The sequence below is a fragment of the Delphinus delphis genome, chromosome 5, assembly GCF_949987515.2.
Source record: "Delphinus delphis chromosome 5, mDelDel1.2, whole genome shotgun sequence".
NCBI classification, from domain to species: Eukaryota; Metazoa; Chordata; class Mammalia; order Artiodactyla; family Delphinidae; genus Delphinus; species Delphinus delphis.
Window position 1 is genome coordinate 138,996,470 of NC_082687.1, and position 16,665 is coordinate 139,013,134.

Sequence of the window (16,665 nt, forward strand, 5' to 3'; positions counted from 1 at the left end):
CCAGCGGGTACGACTCCGCACTCCCAATGCAGGGGGCCCGGGTTCGATTCCTGGTCAGGGAACTAGATCCCGCGTGCCACAACTACGAGTTCGCGTGCTGCAACGAAAGATCCCACGTGCTGCAACAAAGACCTGGCGCAGCCAAATAAATAAATAAATATATTTTTTTAAGTTGAGAAAATCTTTCCAAAGGGTAGAAAAGACAGGAAAGAGAAGGGATGCAACATCCAACTAACAGGTGTTTCAGAAAAAGAAAACAGAAGGGCCTTGACGTCCAGTCTCACGCTTTACTCCTCAGGCTGGGTGATGAGTACCCGTGTATTCCTGTGTCATCCACCATGCTCGTTTACAGGCAGTATTTCATGACTTGGAAAAAGTGATTCGAGTATTTCCCCAGCTGGAAGAATCAGACGGCAAGGGACCAAGTGCCGACCCATATCCAAACAGGTCCCCGCGTCTGAAGCCGTCAAGGGCGCCAGGAAGGATCCTAAAGGTTCCGGGGAAAGGAGGTGCCCCACGCAGGGCAGGAGTCAGCCAGCACCAGACTCTTCACCTGCAACACCGAACTCTACGGGGCAAAGCGGTGACTCTTTCCAAGGTCCAAAGACAGACGGCTTTAAGGTAGATTCTACATCCAGCCGAACTACCGACCAGGTGCGAACTTTCAGAGGTCTCAGGAAACGCGCTCGAACACTGCTTCAAAACACGCCCTTGAGCACGTGTTACGTGCCAACAGGCGCTCGCATGTCAGCACAGGTGCAATAATGAGCAGGCTGGGCCGCTCTGACTGGGACCGAGTGCAACCACGTGGACGGACGTCCCAACTTTGACCCCGGGGGGCAGGGCACCGTGCAGACAGGGCGAGGGACCCCGCACGCCCAGCACCAGCCCTCTAGACAGGACGGGGGTGAAGACAGGGGGCCAAGGAGGGTGCGGGGATCAGGCCCAGCCCTCGAGAACCTGGGCCAGGACAGTAACGTCAGACAAAGTGAGGCCAAAGGGAAGGTGCAGTTAGAACGTAGCCTGAAACATACTGTATTTGCATAATCACATCGATTTCCCACTCAGATCCAAGCTTTGGAGAACCACGAAAAATGCCACGAAAGGACTGGGGGACCCCAAGTTTCCACTGGCAGGCAGCTGGCTGCAGACGCTACTCCACAGCAGACACGGGGCCCCTTCATGAAAAAACCACGGGCGGAACCACAGACCTGGGCCGGGATCCCCACAGGGTCTCAGAACTGCGCGGCAACTCGACTCCTTGTCACCCCCCCACTTCCCGCGTCTGAACTAGGACAGTTGCACCTGCTGGCATGTCTGCCCTGTGGTGCTATGGGGCGGGCACAGCGCCCACCTCGCTGGTTCACAGCTGTACCAGACAGGTGGTCCAGGGGATGAGAGTCTGCGGAACCTTGGAAGGGAGGGGCAAGTGTGGTTTGCACTTGGGGGATATGAAATTTAGGGGGGCCAGAGGGGAGACTATGGTAGGCAGAATTCTGAGAGGCCCCAGGATTCTGGGCCCTGGTGTACACACACCTCTGGCCTTACTATCCCACATACTGCTGTAAAGGGGTTTTTGAAGATGTAATCGAGGTCTCAAATCAGCTGACCTTAACACAGGGCGGGTATCCAGTGGCCTGACCAAATTGCATGGTCTTTCAAAGCAGAGTTTTCTCCAGCTGGTGGCAGAAGAGAAGGTCAGAGGGATGAGCCCTGCTGACCTGGCAGAAAGCAACATGGTCTGTCAACTGCCCATGGCCCCCTGGGCAAAAAACGGGGGTGCCTTAGGAGCTGAGGGCAGTCCCCAGCGGTGAGTCCCAGACAAGAGCTGCAGCTTGGCCCACACTGACTTCAGCCTCTGAGGCCCTGAGCAGAAGAGTCAGCCACACCCGGCTGCACTCCTGACCGTGGAACTGTGACTAATAACTGGGTGTCCTCTTAAGCCACTAAGTTTGTGGCAATTTGCTTTCCAGCAATAGAAAACGAAGACAATAGCGTTTAGAGAAATGGACGATGCTGGCAGAAGTCCCAAGCATGTAAAATACAGAGTCACCACCAACTCTGGAAATATTCTCACTAGGCAAGTGTTCTCCCAATTCTAGAGACCAGAATCAGGTTAACAAACACATGGAAGCAGCGGGAGTCCCCTGGTATGGACTGAATTGTGCCCCCAAAATTCATGTGTTGAAGCCTTAACCCCCATCTCCAAACATGGGGCCTTTGGGAGGTTGAGATTCAGGACAGTGGGGCCAGGATGGGATTGGTGCCCTGAGAGGAAGGGCTCAGCAGGCTCCCTGTGTGCCTGTGAGGACACAGCAAGAAGGTGCGTCTGCAGGCCAGGATGCGGGTCCTCACCAGGAACCAAACCCACTTGGTAGTACCCTGAGCTTGGACCCCAGCCTCCAGGACTGTGAGAAATAAATGCCTGCTGTTTAAACCACCCTGTGAAGGACTTCCCTGGTGGCCCAGTGGTTAAGAATCCGTCTGCCAATGCAGGGGACATGGGTTTGAGCCCTGGTCTGAGAAGATCCCACATTCCGCGGAGCAACTAAGCCCGTGCGCCGCCAACTACTGAGCCTGCGCTCTAGAGCCCACAAGCCATGACTACGGAGCCTGCACTCTAGAGCCCACGTGCCACAACTACTGAGCCCGTGTGCCGCAACTACTGAGCCCGTGCACCACAACTACTGAGCCTGCGCTCTAGAGCCCGTGAGCCACAACTACTGAGCCCATGCACCACAACTACTGAAGCCCGCGCCTAGCAACGAAGAGCCAATGCAGCCAAAAATAAATAAATAAATTAATTAAAACAACAGAAACCAGCCCGCGACGCTCTGTCCCGCAGCCACGCTGAGGCACGCTCTCCGGGCCCCTTCAGTGAAACGCCAGGGAAACCCGTCTGCCTCCAGCAGCTCCCAGCTCCAGCGTGCAGAAGGCAGTTTCTCTGCGATAGCAGAAGCCCTATTTCCTGTAACAAGTTCAAAAAATTTCTACCCACTAAACCTTTTACATATATATATATATTTTTAAATAAATTTATTTATTTATGTTTGGCTGTGCTGGGTCTTCATTGCTGTGCGCGGGCTTTCTCTAGTTGTGGTGAGTGGGGGCTACTCTTTGTTGTGGTGCGCAGGCTTCTCATTGCAGTGGCTTCTCTTGTTGCGGAACATGGGCTCTAGGCACGCGGGCTTCAGTAGTTGTGGCACGCGGGCTCTTGAGCACAGGCTCAGTAGTTGTGGTGCACAGTCTCAGAAGATGTGGTGCACAGGCTCAGTAGTTGTGGCTCGCGGGCTCTAGAGCGCAGGCTCTGTAGTTGTGGCACATGGGCTTAGTTGCTCCGTGGCATGTGGGACTTTCCCGAACCAGCGCTCGAACGCGTGTCCCCTGCATTGGCAGGCAGATTCTTAACCACTGAGCCACCAGGGAAGCCCTAAACCTTTTATAAAGTCTGCTAAGAGCAACAAAGCGGACTGGAGTGGGACTCACCACCATGTGCCCGCAAGAAGTGATGCAGCGGCTCCAGGACGCCTCCCCGTCAGACACACATGGAGGCGGCTGATGGATTCACCCTCTTGCAAGAGCGAGGGCAGCTCTCCAGCATGAAGGCACGACTCCCCTGGGCTCCCCAACAGTCTCTGCTCCCTGGGGACTCAGCCCAGCCCACAGGGCCCTGGGAACCGAGGCAGCGCTGGCCGAGCGGTGCCACAACCTGGCGGCACGGCACGAAGCACAACAGTGCCTGAGAAGCCAGCTCAACCCAGAGCCTGGCCCAGCCTCCGGCTCACCCCCTGTAGTCCACGGAGTCAACAGGACAACAGACGAAGGTGGACGACACCGTAAGTGAAGAATCAGAAAAACTCAGATGTGACAGATGGCCTGGGAAAGTCGATGCTGTATGGGGAAAGTGGGGAGCCTGAAATGAAAGACACTACAGGGGGCGTGACCCCCAGTGCCCCACGGGGAACTGCGGCTGGTTCAGGGAAAACGCCCTGGAAGACACTGTTGAGACAACCGGGGAGGGTTGAAAGTAGACAGGAAATTAGCCAGTATGTGGATAAGTGTCTACTTCTCAGGTGTGGTCGTGACCTTACAGCCGTGTGCAGACCATCCTCTTACTAGGACCTCCGTGCTCTGAATTACCTACGGAACGTGGCAGCTGGTTTGCAGCTCCTTTCAGATGATTCAACGATAAATATGTATTTAAAAAAAGAGATAAGCAAAACATAAGTAACTGCTGGATCTAGGGGAAGGCAGAAGAGTGCTCATTGGCTAATTCTTCTGGTTTTTCTCCACTGTGTTTTTTTTCTCAAACACTTCAGTAAAAAAGAGGAAATTACTTGAGAAGAAAAGAGGCTAACCCTCCTCTGCTCCTCACTACCTGTGACCGTGCCCTGTGCCTGCATGTCCTCGCCAGGCACGTGCGGGTGAGCAGAGAGCAGCCTGGGGTGACTTTAAGGTCGAAGGTGTTGGGATTTCCCTGATGGCCCAGTGGGTAAGACCCCACGCTCCCAATGCAGAGGTCCCAGGTTCAACCCCTGGTCAGGAAACTAGATCCCACATGCCACAACTAGAAGATCCCACATGCTGCAATTAAGACTCGGCACAGCCAAATAAATATTAAAAAAAAAAAAGACTGAAGGTGTTAATACACAGAACACCTTCAGAACAGGGCCACAAAAGGGAACAACAAGGTCAGCTTTTAGTCATTCTTCATTGAGCACCTATTACAGGCCAGGCCCTGCTAAGAATCAGCAAATATAGCAGCTGACACGACCCACACAGGTCAAGAGGTCTGTGGACAGCTTTCCACTGTTCGCTTATTTTGTGTTAAACAACTGGAATTTGCTGTTAGTGTTGCAAAGTCCAGCAAATATTGATGCATTTGCCCCCCCAAAAAAATTCCAGTTAACCTCAACTCTCTAAATTCACCTAAGCATTATAAGTTCTCTTCAAAAAAAAACCCAGTGAACCTAACAATTGGTGTTTAAGGACAATATTTTCTAGTGAGTTTTAGTTCTTCTCAATGGAGGGTTTTGCTTAATTTAATGGACAATTCTGAAGCAATGCTCCCGCCTTAACCCTCTCATCACATGTTAAGTGTTTCATTATTGTCGTCTGGGCCTTCATATAATTCAGTGCTGTAGGGAGAAACATGCAGATTAGAAAAGACAGTCTATGTTTATTTTTTAAATAAATAAATAAATTTATTTATTTATTTATTTTTGGCTGTGTTGGGTTTCTGTTGCTGCACGCAGGCTTTCTCTAGTTGCGGCGAGCAGGGGTTACTCTTCATTGATGTGCGCGGGCTTCTCGTTGCGGTGGCTTCTCTTGTTGCAGAGCACGGGCTCTAGGCATGCAGGCTTCAGTAGTTGTGGCCTGCGGGCTCCGTAGTTGTGGCTTGTGGGCTCTAGAGCACAGCCTCAGTAGTTGTGGCGCACGGGCTTAGCTGCTCCACAGCATGTGGGATCTTTCCGGACCAGGGCTCGAACCCGTATCCCCTGCATTGGCAGGCAGATTCTTAACCACTGTGCCACCAGGGAAGTCCCTCTAGTTATTTTTAAAAAGTCACTTTTTAAAATTCAATGAAAAACTATCAACTTGTAGAGCTGAAGAACAGTTCCATTTTTTGACACACAATGAATTGTGCAGCATTTTTGCAATAGTGATGGCAAATATCAGAAAGGTAGTAAGAAACCGTCCCCAAACCTCAACATATTTCAATAGAGAAGAAAATTACATTTTCAAATTCGATTCTGACCATTAACCAAATAAAGCTCCAATGAAGTAACAAATCCTGCCACTTAGTAGATTAAAGAGTAACAGTACAGACCAAAACAAACCTCGCTTTATAATCCAAAGCAAACAACCCAAATAAATAATTCCAATCACTGGCAAAGGGCCCTGCCTCACCCCAGCAGGGTGGAAACCTGGCAGGTCCACAGGGCAGGGTGGCAGGGGGGGACAGCTCCCTCCATGTGGTGACAAGTTCTCGAGGGAGCCTCCCATGCGGGCCCTGCACGGGTGCCCTTCACAGCCCTGTGCTGCAGCGCCACCCCAAGCGCCACAAAGTCCAAGCACCGGGGAGGAGAAGCCACAGGGCTGAGCACAAGAGGCCCTTGCACACAGGTTCCTGGAGCATCCTTCCCTACAAAGGTCAAATAAGAACATTTTGGGATCTCACATCTTAAAAACGTCTTACAAATGTCAGTTGATCATTTCTGGAGGAAAATAATTAGCAGGAATAAAATGAAGCTCTAGAAACAACTAAAATCGCTGTACTTGAAGCTTCCAAGAACTCTATATCACCGACACATACACACCTACAATTTAATTGTATGTGGGAAGCGGGGGAGCTTATGGCTTGCTACAGCTGTTCTAAGTTGATTCCTAAAAAGCTTTCTTATTTGTAATTTCTCTCCTGTCATGCGTAAGCTCCGGCGTCATCCCATCATCACAATGGTGACATCAGAGCAACCTGTGTAACTAAAGAGACAGCTGAGGGGCTGCAGCCTTGGGCTGAGCACAGCTCCACGCAATTCTGTTCATTCACCTGCAGGGCACTTCTCAGGCACAGGCCCTTCAGGAGCTAACACCACCGGATCAATGCCAGGCATTAGGATGGCCCAGACCCACCCCGCCCAGGAAGCACACCCTTGTGGAGTTCCTCCTCCTTAAGCGTGGGCTGGGCCTGATGACTAGGTTCTAACAAAGGATATGGCAAAAGGCATGGGATATCACTGCCAAGATTAGGTCATGAAGACTGTGGCCTCCTGCTTGCTCCCTTGTCCTGTCGCTGGCCCTTGAGCTGCCCCACAGATGTCTCCAGCCAGCAGCCTGGAAGCAAATCCTCCCCAGATGAACCTCCAGACAAGACCACAGCGCCGGTGGGCACCCTGACGGCAGCCTTGTGAGACCCTGGGCCCAAGGAGCCTTGTGAGACCCTGGGCCCAGCTAAGCTGTGCCTGGACTCCTGACCCACAGACACTGTGACATAATAACTGGTACTGTTTTAAGGCACTACACTTTGGGGTAATTTGCGGGACAGTAATATATAAATAATACAACCACCCAGCACTATCACACCTTCAGAAATCCAAAAATGGGAAAATAAAGAGCCTAACCAAACCTGAATGCCCAGTTTTACAAGTCTTTCCCAAAGCTTCACAAAGCAAATTAAGTTTTTTAAAAAGCAAAGTACATGTTAAAAAAAAAAAAAAAACCCACAGGGACTTCCCTGGTGGTCCAGTAGTTAAGAATCCGCCTTCCAATGCAGGGGACGCTGGTTCGATCCCTGTTGGGGAACTAAGATCCCACATGCTGCGGGGCAACTAAGCCCACACGAGCCCAAGAGCCCGCGGGCCACAACTAGGCAGAAGCCCGCGCACCGCAACGAAAGATCCCGCGTGCCGCAACTAAGACATGCCGCGACTAAGACCCGAGGCAGCCAAATAAATTAAAAAAACAAACAAACAAAAAAAACCACACACACAGAAAAAGCAAGCACTGAGTAACAAGGTCGCAAGTGTGGTTACATTTGACAAATCAAAATAGGCTGGACTATTCAGGGGCTCCATGCGCTTAAGCTTAGTTACAGTGAAATGTTACACTGAAAATGCAAAGGGGTTTCTCCTAAGTAATCAACAAGTGAAGTTATGGCACAAAATGAAATACTGAACTGACCACTTCAAGCATCTCCCTTGGGAAGTTTAGAGTCGTGCCTCACCCTAACACAGGTCGACCTTTCTGAAAGCACTCCCGCCTTTCGTCCACGCAATGAATGTGCTGCACGCCCACCCCATGCCAGGGAACCAGTGCCTGCCTGGGCTTTCCATCCTCTCAAACTCCTCCAACATTATCCTACTGGACACACTCTGGAGCCCTTCCCCAGCCAAAGGGCAGCACTTCTCCATCCCCACTTCCAAATTAAAGGACAACACAGGCAAGATCTAAATGAAGTCTGCTTCGAAGGTTTCAGAGAAGCAAAGCTCCCATCCCAAGGTCCTTTCCTGGAGTGCAGGAGGTGCCTGATGGCTCACCTGACACGCACTGGGCCGTCTGGCTCCAAACCCTTCCCGCAGCCCACACTCCCAGCTTGGACCCCACCCCTCCTGGAAATTCCTGGACACAGAAAACACCTCCAGACCTTGAGAATGGGACTCTTTTGGTAACACCACTGGAGGGAGGGGAGGACAGGAGTGGTTGAAGGTGCCTGACACTGACCACAGGGCCCAGGTAAGGAAAGGATGGAAGCCCTGGAGCAGGGACTGGGAGAACAGGGTAGGGGACAGCTTTCTGGGTCTGGGGAGGGGCAAAGCACTGGCCTGGGGCACGGAGCCAGTGGGGACTATGAGCCCCCACCCCCACCCCCACTTGAGTCCCCAGAGCTGGGAGGATGGGCCTCAACCCTGCCTACCCCCAGGGCCCAGCCCAGGCAGCATCTGCTGAAGGTCAGAAGGTTTGTGAGGCCCAGGTGCTCAGGGGCCTCACGGAGAGGGCTGGTTTGCACCTGTGGGGCTCAGGTGACCAGGATCCCTGATGCTCCAGAGCCTTTATAGAAGCCAGGTCCAGCTGAGTGGGCTGGGTAGATTCTGGGCACCTCTGGAACCTGCCCCAGGGCCCAATCCCCTGGGGGTCCAGCCTGAGGTCCCGGCGCCCCTTACATACCACCCTTGGGGTCTGAGTGCTTCTCAGGGACTCATTCAAGAGCCTTGGCCTCCCTGGGGACCTGACTCCAAGTTCCAGCTCTTATCACCGCTGTGGCCCTCTCTGAGCGCCAGCCTTCTTCACGGCTGCCCCAACATCCGACTCTCCTACGTGACCTACCTGGGTCATCCCTGGAGCCTGTCACAAGGCAAGAGCCCTTCACATGGCACAGTCCCAGGGTCATGGCCTCCTGGGAAAGAGGGGCTGTCCCAGGGTCCCAGAGGTGCTCACAGGATGCTTCCAGAATTCTGGTCCTACTGGGGGCCAGTCCAGGGGTCCAGACCTCCCCAGGTGACCCATCCTAACGTCCAGGCCTCCTCAGTGACTTGTCCCAGTGTCCCAGCTGTTCCTGGGTCCTGGCCCTGCTCGGTGACCTGTCTCGGGTCCAGCTCTCTCTGATTCCTGCTGAGTCTTAAGGTTCCAGCCCTCCTCCGTGACCCATAGTGAGGCTGGACCCTCCTCCATGACCCATATCAGGGTTGGGCTCTCCTAGGTGATCTGTCTCAGGGTACAGTGAGTGCTTCCTAGTCCTTTTCTTGTTGGGTCCCGGGGTCCAGCCCTCCCCGGTGACCCGTCCTGGGGTCTGGTCCTCCATGGTCCCTCCGCGGTGGCCATTCCTGGGGTCCGGTCCTCCCTGGTCACTCCGCGGTGGCCCGTCCTGGGGTCCGGTCCTCCCTGGTCACTCCGCGGTGACCCGTCCTGAGGTCCGGTCCTCCCTGGTCCCTCCCCGTCCTGGGGTCCGGTCCTCTCTGGTCCCTCCCCGGTGACCCGTCCTGGGGTCCAGTCCTCCCTGGTCCCTCCCCGAAGACCGGTCCCGAGGTCGGGCCCTGCCCGGGGTCCCGGCCCCGCCGGACGGAGTCGGGGACCCGCAGGCCGGGCCGACGAGGGCGCAGGGGCGCGGGCCGGGGTTCGGAGCCTTCCGGGCCCGGACACGGACCGAGGCCGCGGCCTGTGTAGCGAGCGCCGCGGGCCAGGCCGGGCGGGGCGCGGACTCACTGACCTGCCGTCTCAGCTGCGGGCGAGCGGGGCGCACGCGGGGGCCGCGCCGGGAGAGGGAGGGGGCGCCGCTCCCTCCGGGTCCCCCCCAAGAGCAGGAGAAAAAAATCCGTCCGGAGTTTAAAACAAAGAGGCGGAAATGCCCGAGCAGAGCCGAGCGCAGAGTCGGGGGCGCCGCTCTTGGAGCATGCGCGTTGCGCGGACCGGCTCCCACCCGGCAGCCGGGGCAGGGGCGGGGCCTGGAGTCGGTGGGTCCCGGGGCGGGGGCCAGGGCGTGGTCAGAGGGCGCAGGCGCGTCCGGGCTGGGCTGGGCCCTGGGACCTGGAGAAGCGAGGGGGCCAGCGGCGGGACCTAGGAGGGGGCGTGGTCAGAAGGTGTGGGTGGGGACAGGGGGCGGGGTGAGAGGGAGAGTGACCTAGAGAGCCCCGGGGCCGGGCTCTGCGCGGAGGCCCGTGAGGGGTCGGGGAGGCGGGGCCAGAGGTGGGGCGTGGCCTCGAGGAGGTGTAGGCCGATCCCTGGCCTGGGGGCGGGGCCGAGGCGGGGACGGGGCGTGGTCGGCTGGCGCTGCGCCAGGAGGGGGAGCGGCTTGCGGAACCCTGGAACCTGCAGGCAGCTGGCGCTCCGGGACCAGGGGTTTCCTCCGAGGGAGGCGGTCTTGCTCTTGCATTCCTGTTCTTCCTGGGAGCTAGCACCAGGCAAGAGTGGGGGCGCCTCAGACAGGGAACCTGCCTCCCGGGCTCCCGGACAGTAGACAACAAGGCTGACCCCACAACTCGTCCCTGTTTCCGGCTTTCCGCAGGCCCCGCCCTGGAGCTGTAAGCAGTGACCGTGACGTCCACGCCCTCGTGGGGTCCGCACTGCGAGGGGGGGCGGGAATAACAGAGGAGAACGTAAATGCGGTGTCCTGTGGGAAACAAGCCGGGTGGGGGAGGCAGTGGGTGTCCGGAGTTGGTTACATAGAGTGAATGGGCACGGAAGGGACGCAGGGAGCGAGCCCTGCAAGTGTCTGGGGATGGGGCCGGTTCACAGGCAGTAAGTCCAGCCAGCCTCAGGCCCCGAAGTAGGAGGGGGTTGTGGAGGATGCTTTCCAGAGACCAGCCCCAAAGCTAGAGGGCACAGAGAGGCTGGAGATGAGGTCAGATGCGAGGTGCCTGGGCTGTCTGAGCAGAGGACTGTGGGCACGGGACTGGCGTCCCGCTGCCTTGTGTCTGCGGGGGCGAGGCTGGAGCAGGAGGCAGCGCAGGGGTGCCAGGGCGCTACACCTGGTGGTGCCCTGGAGGGCGGGAAGGGTGGGACTGCTGAGAGGAGGCAGGGGTGGGCAGCTGCTGACCACCTGGGGAGGTGATGTCGCTAGACCCCCAACTGGGACTGCTGTGAGGCTGGGGGCTGTAGGAGTGCAGTGTGAGCTTGCAGTGTCTGGAGATGATGAGATGGTCAAGGGAGCGAGTGAGGGATGGGGGACCAAGCCCCCTGCAGCCCTCCCGGTGGAGAAACCCGGGACTCCAGGAGGAGCCAGTGAGAAAGACCCAGATGGAGCAGACTGGGGAAGAGGACCCCAGGGGTGAGTGACGTACATTTGGCTGCTGGAGGGATGAGGGTAGTGAGGCCCCTCCGGGGCCATGGCCAGTGCAGTGTGGAGGCATTGTTGGGGTGAAAACAGATTGCTCAAAGGAGGAGGGCAAATATAAGACAACTTTTCAAGGTTGTAGATGGAAGCCACAAATGGGGCTCGGAGGCCAGGAGGAGAAGACAGTTTGCTATTTGGGCTGGAGCCCTGGTGACCTCAGTGGTGCTGACTGGGTACAGGGGGAGAATGACCACGCTGCATGAGCCGAGGTTCCCACCTAGGACTGGGGACTGGATGCAGGGGGCAGTTGGTAGCCCTTCACGTTGGGGGGGAGGGGAAGACCCTGATGCATGGTCTCTTCTAGCTGCTTCTGTTTTCCAGTACAATGGGAGCTCAGGTGACCCAGGTCGGAAGTGGAGGCCCAGGGGACAGCAGAGTGGGAGCAGCCCTAGGCTGAGGGCAAAGTGGCCCCAGGAAGTCACCTGACAACCCTGTGACACCGTGGCCACCGGTCTGCAAATGGGGCAGAGCCAGGAGCAGGCGTGTGAGGCGTGGCAACGGTTCCAGATTCGTTCCAGGCCTAGGGCCTCTTGCTGGGGATGCACACCAGACATCTGTGCTGCCCGCCTGTTTCCCTAGGTGACCTCATCGGTGACAACACCCCAGACCTTGACCCTGAACTCTGGGCTCCGGTGTCCAGCTGCCTGGCCACATCTCTGCTGGGATATCTCTAGGGAACTCAGGCTCTGATGTCAGAAGGTCAACCCCTGGCCTTCCCACAGCCCCATGGCAGGACTCCTTCCTGCCTGCTGAGCCGAGGCACCGGGGTCCTTGCCTCCAAGCTCTACTGACGTGGGCTGTCAGTAGACCCCTCAGAATCTGCCACGGCACCCCCACCCCCACCCCCCCGGCCCAAGGCCAAGCACCTCCCCCAGCTGGAGAATCAGCTCAGCACTGGCCTTCTGCTTCTGTCCTTGGGCCCCAAATCTACTCTTAACGTGAAAGAGTAACTCTCATAACACATTAGCCAAGGAATGTCCCTCCTCTGCCCGAAACCGTCCAGGGGCCTCGCTCAGAGCAAAAGCGTAAGAGTGGAGGTGACGGGGGCCCAAGGACACCTGGGATGATGGAAATGTGTGTCGTGTTGGTGGTGGTGACAAGCTCCTGACTGTGTACATGCGTCAGAACTCACTGAAGTCTACAGGTGACCTTGTGTGGATATACCCCATAGGGCGGAACGAAAAGAAGGAGCCAGAAACCAGGACAGAAGCAGTGAGAGGTGACCCCACCCCACCACGCCCACGCCTCCCCTTTCCCCAGAGGGCGAGCGGTCCTCGCTCCTCTGCCTCCTAGCCACCCCCGGGGGCCTCCTCCCTGCCCCTCTCCGATGGACCTGTGTCCCCTTCGCCTCTGGTGGGCCATTCCGGGGAGGCTGCCCATCTGAACAACAGAACAGAACAAACAGGCTCTCTCTTGACCTAGAGCTGCTCTGCTCGTCTTTGCATATAGCACGACTCCTCAGAAGTGCTGTCTACACTCGCCCGCCCCAATTTCCCTCCCTGTTTCATCTCTTAACCCTGCAGCCTTCTGCCTTCCCCCAGGAAAATGCTCTGGTCCAGGTCTCCCCAGGTTTTGTGGACTGCCTCCATCGTCATCTCTGCCCCTCCGCGCTGCTCTCTTCTCCTGGAAACACGTTCCCCTTGGCCCACTGCCCCGTGTTCTGCCCCTGAGCCGGCCTCCCCTCCTCTCCCTGCAGCCGCTCCTGGCCAGCGCTCTCACTGGCGTCTGTGCACCGCTGTGTCCCTCAGTGGACTGCACATGGTGAACTTGCCCGTCTCAGCCCACGGCGTGCCATCTTTTCTGCTGCTGGGCCACAAACATTTGGACTCGTGCCTGATTTCTCTCTTTCTGTTTTCCCACAGCCAGTTCATGGGGAAGTCCTCTCAGCTCTATCTTCAAACCTGCCTAATGCAGCCGTGGCGCTCAGCCTCTGCAGCGGCTGCTGCCCCGGCCCGAGCCCACCTGTCCCGTCTGGGTTGGTGTCACAGCCTCCGCCCCCGACCCCCGGTCTCTCGCGGACAGGGCAGCCAGTGGGCCACCCCCTCAACGCCTGGGTCAGCATGCAGCACGCCTCTGCTCAGCAGCCCAGCAGCTGCTCCACGTCCCGAGGTCCTGCCTCGGGCCTGGGCCCTGCCCCCGCTCTGGCCTGGCGTCCACGGCCCTCCTGGACATGCCGGGCCCTCGCACCTCACGGCCACGGCTGAGCTGCTCCCAGGCCTGGGTGGCGCTCCCTGGCCGCCCACATGGCTCCTCCCGCACTCAGGCCTGTGCTCAGATATCTCCTGAGGCCTCTCTTGACCAATCTGGCAACAAACCCCAGCGCTTGACCGCCTCCCTTGTTGGCAAGACTCTCATCTCATGTATTGTTGGTGGGAACAGAGGGGAGATGGACAATATCCAGCAAAATGATGTGGGCATTTATCCTTTGCCCAGCAATCACCAAGTAGGAATTTATCCCAAAGATACACTGGCAAAAATGCAGAAGATTCATGAATGAGGCTACTAATTGCAACATAATTTGTAATAGAAAAAACTGGAGCGGTCCACGTGGCATCAGGTGCAAGTCCTTCATAAGCCGCTGGCCCTCCACACAGGGGCTGCGGCCGTAAGAGGTGCGCCAGACGCCTGTGCATGCCGCCATGGGGCCTCCTCCAGGACGGTGTCCAGGGCACACCACGGAGATGGGCAAGATGGAGAAAAGGGTATTCAGCCCCTGCCACCGCATACCCAGGATGCGCATTCCACGTACCTGCCTGTGTTAGAAATCCACGTGGCTTCCATGAAGGTGGTGCCAGGAGCAGGACTTACGTCTCCCCGGACCCCTCATAAATCACAGAGGGGGACGCAGCAGCGCAGCAAGGCAGGTGGCCAACACTGACCCCAAAGCTCCACGACAAGCAGGTGGCTCCGGCCTCCGGCCTCCGCTGCCTGAGGTCAGCATGTGCGTGGAGGGTCCGAGCTCACCCTCCCACCGGAAGCAGCTAAACGCTGGACCGCATCAGGCAGTGCAGGCCGTGACTCCCGACAGAGAGGGACAGATGGAGCGAGCCAACGACCAGAGGCCAAAGTGCTGGAGGCTGCAGGGCGGGGGGCCAGAGGGGAGGGCCTGTCCGGAGGGCGCTCCAGAGCTGGGCAGAGGGTGCCAAGTCCAGGCCGAGCCCTGATAGGGATGTGCGTGGAGGAAGCTGCCCGGGGCTACGTAGAACCCCTGAGAGGCGCCAGGAGAGACGCTCTGGGAGGTCACAGAGGGCTGGGCGTGTCCTGCCAGCCCAGGAGCCGTGGGGGCCAGGCACCAGGCCGGAAGATCACCGCCTCAGCAGAAAGACAGCCCCCGTCAGCCTGCTGAGGAAACGCATGGAAGGGACCAAGTGTGTCCAGGAGCCCCACCTCAGCCAGGACAAAGCGTGAGGGGGAGGCACTCGACAAGGACGGTGCCCCGCGTCTGGGGTCCAGTCCCACTCACCGGGCGAGCAGAGGAGGGACCTGCGACTCGCAGTGGGGGCGGAAGTCAGTCACTGAGGCAGACGCACTGCTGACGCTAATGCCAGAACCGGTCGAACAGGCGTTAAAACGGTTCCTGTAACTCTATCCCACGTGTTCAAAGGCCGGGAAGATGGCTGGGCACGCCTGGACGTGGGTCAAGACACGAACAAGGCCACAGGAAGCAAAGGCGCTGCACAGGCTGCCATGGCCAGGAGCCAGGAGCCAAATGCGGGCCACTAAGCATCAAAGAGAATAAGAGCGGCAGCAGGTTAAAATACACCAGATGTGTTTAAACCACAAATACATATGCTGCTTAAAAACCCAACATGGTGTTGCTGTAGGGCTCTGAGGAACCAACTTGTCATTTTCAAACCTGGTAGATGATGGGAGAAAACCCATCATCCACCTGGCCTTGTATACAGACCGCATCGCAGGGTAACCAAAGACGTGATGAGGGATCCGTTTTCTTTGTGAATATTCCAGCTAATACATGAAGAAGAAATATAGAGTTAATGGGCTTCCCTGGTGGTGCAGTGGTTAAGAATCCACCTGCCAATGCAGGGGACATGGTTCGAGCCCTGGTCCAGGAAGATCCCACATGCCACGGAGCAACTAAGCCCATGTGCCACAACTACTGAGCCCGTGTGCTGCAGCTACTGAGCCCGCGTGCTGCAACTACTGAAGCCCGTGCACCTAGAGCCCATGCTCCGCAACAAGAGAAGCCACCGCAATGAGAAACCCACACACAGCAAGGAAGAGTAGTCCCCGCTCGCCGCAACTAGAGAGAGCCCGCACACAGCAACAAAGACCCAATGCAGCCAAAAATGAAATAAATAAAAAATTTAAAATACTGCCATTTCACAGTCCTAATGGTAATGCCAACCCAAAAGGGAGATGGTCAGACATGCATGCCTTCTGGTCAAAGGCCGCACCAAAAAGCCGAACCTGAATCCAAGTACAGCCAATGCTCTGTGCTTCACCCCACACCATTCCCCGTGAGCGCCCTCAAGTGGCCAGCACAGTCTGTTCAGTCTCTGTCGCAGGTCTTCTCCAGCAAGTGGCGGGGAGAAGCCCCCGTGACCACACAGGCGAGGAAGAGGCGCTGCCTGGGTCAGCCCCCGACAGTGGGCTGGCAGCGGGGGTGCACCTCTGGAGCCACGTTTTGCACCCCTCCAGCACCGGGAGGAATCAAGTCCCCTTCCTGCAAGCTGCCCTGTTGACGTGCCTCTGTGTCTGGTGTTTCCTCCCTGCCTGTGTCTCACTTCTCACTCTTTCCTGCTTCCTAAAATCATCTCCTGAGAGCAGCTCCTGACCCAGGTCTTTATTTGAGAGCAGCTTCTGACCCAGGCACCCCGGCAGGAGGGAGGCAGCTCGGGAAGCTCGGAAGCTGCCGCGTGAGAGGCTCCGCTTCTTCCAAGAACAACTTGCGAGGGACTGAAAAGATACAGCGAGGGAAACTAGAGATGGAGAAGGAGGTGAGCGTAGACCAATGACTGGTTTGTATCCTGAATCAAACAAACTGAACTAAATTAAACTAAACACACATGCATCAGTTGGAGCGACTGGACGCTGCAGCGATACTTGATGGTCAGTGTTCCAGATGTAATCATGGAATTATGGTTATCTTTATCTTATCCTTAACTTTCAGAGATAGACACTAAAATATCTAGGGATGGAAATGATATGGTGTCTGAGTAATTTCTCAGAATAATTTGGAGGAGTAGAGGTGGGGAGGAATCCGGAGAAAGCAAGATTGGCCACAAGCTGACGTAACTGGAGCTGAGTGATATATTCACGTGTGTTTATTATACAATTCTCTCTCCCTTTGTGTTTGTTTCCATTATAAAAACTTTAAG

The 16,665-nt window shown here is 56.5% G+C and overlaps 2 protein-coding genes across 4 annotated transcripts in view; one reads left to right on the forward strand and one right to left on the reverse strand.

Moving 5' to 3' along the window:
* Positions 1 to 9,884, reverse strand: part of PCGF3 (polycomb group ring finger 3) — a 54,532-nt gene extending 44,648 nt beyond the window's left edge. For all 3 annotated transcript variants that reach the window (XM_060013146.1, XM_060013147.1, XM_060013148.1), the window contains exon 1: positions 9,704 to 9,884. The gene's annotated coding sequence lies outside the window, so the exon portion shown is untranslated. The remainder of the gene's footprint in view (positions 1 to 9,703) is intronic.
* Positions 1 to 16,665, forward strand: part of SLC49A3 (solute carrier family 49 member 3) — a 34,636-nt gene that overhangs the window by 467 nt on the left and 17,504 nt on the right.